Consider the following 2,521-nt stretch of genomic DNA (forward strand, 5'->3'; position numbering starts at 1 on the left):
CTCTGACTGGCCCCACGTTCCTTGCCTCTGGCCCTTGCACTGATCCCTGGGGCCTTGGAAAATGTGCCTGGAACAAGCCCCCAGGGCCATGGTGGTCCTGGTCCGCTTCACCAAGCCCCCGTCGCCCTGGCTTCACTTCCTCAGGCTCACACTCTGGGCTCAGGCTATTTCTGGGGCAGGAGGAAGGGTTGGCTTGGGGACACCTCTGTCCCCCTACAGCTGTTCCTTGTCCTCATGAGAGCCTCTCAGTCTCCTGTGGGAAAGTATCAGCCAGAAAACTACCTCAGCCTGCCTGGATCTGGGGAGAGATGGTTCAGGGGTTTGGATGTGTGTGTGTGTGTGTGTGTGTGTGTGTGTGTGTGTGTGTGTGTGTGTGTGTGACTGGTGCCCACTGCTGCTTTTCTCCCTTCAACATCTCCTACTTTCTACTCCCCACTTACCCCATCCCTCATGGAATCCAGAAACACACCCTTACCACTCCGGCCCCTAGTCTCTGCTTTGGCTCCTCTCTGGACCCAGAAGCAGCCATGGGCAGCACTTTTCATTGTTTTGACACAGGGTCTCATGTAGCCCAGGCTGGCCCCGATCCCCTAAGTAGTGCCAAGAACAACTTCTGACCCTCCTGCCTCCTTTTCCTGGGTGCTGGGACCAGTCTTGAGCCACACACCTGGCATGTGTGGTGTTAGGGACTGAACCAGGCTAATGCTATGCCAGTCACTCTACCGACTCAGCCACACCCCCAGCCCTACCATTCAGCCTTCTGCTTTGCAAAGTTCTTAGGTGTAAGGTGACGTGTCCTCCCACGGTTTTAATGTGTACCCGCGGCCGATGGTCCCGTGTTCTGTCGCTTGCCCACTGCTAGGCTTTTCCTTCCAAGTTTCAGTTGTGATTGTGGTTTTTCTTGCTGATCCACACCAACTCTTCCCACCCCAGCCCTTACTGCTTTTACTTCTGCCCAGATGATCCGTTCTTCTGTCTTTCCCTCTTCACACTTCTTTCCTCCTGTTATCAAACTTGTCAATCTTTTTAAAAATTTTTTTAACTTTTTTTGTATTTATGGGGGTTTCCCCACGTGTGTGTATCAGTGCACCACATACATGCCTGGTGCCTGCAGAGGCCGAATGGCGTCAGATGCGCTGTAACTGGAGTTATAGACAGTTGTGAACTGCTGTTCAAATACTGGAAACCAAATCTAGAGCCTCTGAAAGAACAGCCAGTTCCCTTAACCACTGAGCTCTCTTCGGCCCCACACCTGTCCATCTTTTTTTTTAATTTATTTATTATATAGAAGGACACTGTCGTTATCTTCAGACACACCAGAAAAGGGCATCAGATCTTATAACAGATGGCTGTGAGTCACCTTGTGGCTGCTGAGATTTGAACTCAGGACCTCTGGAAGAGCAGTCAGTGCTCTTAACCACTGAGCCATCTCTCCAGCCCCTGGCTGTCTTTTTTTTTTTTTTTTTTGGTTCTTTTTTTCAGAGCTGGGGACCGAACCCAGGGCCTTGCGCTTCCTAGGCAAGCGCTCTACCACTGAGCTAAATCCCCAACCTGACCTGGCTGTCTTTTTAAGGTGAAGTATCTTCACCCTCAGATCTGAGGGTCTTCTCTTTGGCATTCAGCAAACTCCAGACTTTGCCTCGTCCATCCGAGAGCGGCTTCACAGAGCCTCTGCCAGGCCCTTCTTCCTAGGCTTCCCTCTGCTGGCACCAAGTAAGCAAGCTCAGCAGCTGTCATCAGGCCTCCTGCTAGGACTCAAGGAGAAGGGGCAGACTCGCCAGCCCCAACTCTCCCTGGCACAGAAGAGGCATCTTCACGGCCCAAGACTTTATTATTAGTGGTGCTACCAGATGGGACAGCCCTCCCTCCAGGCCAGGGGACAGGCTGCTCTCTGACTGGCGTCCTAGGCCAGTCCTTGGCTTCTCCACCTGAGCAACAGGACTTGTTTACCTTCAAATCCCAATCCAGCAACTCAAAATCTTATCGGAAAATGGCCTCCTGCAATGGCTGGGACTCTAGACACCCCACACCTACCCCCAATCCACCAAACCACCCACCCCACAAAGGCTTAGGAGGCTGGTCCAAAGAAGCCGTTTGGACTTCCCACCGTTCCTTGGAATTCTGTCAGCTGTTTCAAAGCAGCCTCTGAGGAGGGCAGCAGCCCTGGGTGGGACGAGGGGATGTGGCCAGTTGCTGCGCCTCCTGGTGGCCATTCTTTGATAAGGCTGACCTGTGGAAATGAAACCTTCACCCCTCGTACAGAACTCTGAGGTGCCTTTCTGGCACACAGGAGGTGGCAGCTACAGAGCCTGTAGGCTGCCCACCCCATAGTCCCACCCCTGCCCTTTTGGTTAGGGACCCGCACTAAAGCTCTCAGACCTAGAATACTCTGACCTGTTCAGACCAGGATGTCACGTTTCCCCAAAACCTCTCCCACAGACCACCTCAGACCCACAAGAAAAGTAAACCCTGATTCAGAGTCCCACACGCACACGCGCACACACTCACGCACACACGCGTA

The sequence above is a fragment of the Rattus norvegicus genome, chromosome 8 (genome assembly GCF_036323735.1).
Source record: "Rattus norvegicus strain BN/NHsdMcwi chromosome 8, GRCr8, whole genome shotgun sequence".
Lineage (NCBI taxonomy): Eukaryota > Metazoa > Chordata > Mammalia > Rodentia > Muridae > Rattus > Rattus norvegicus.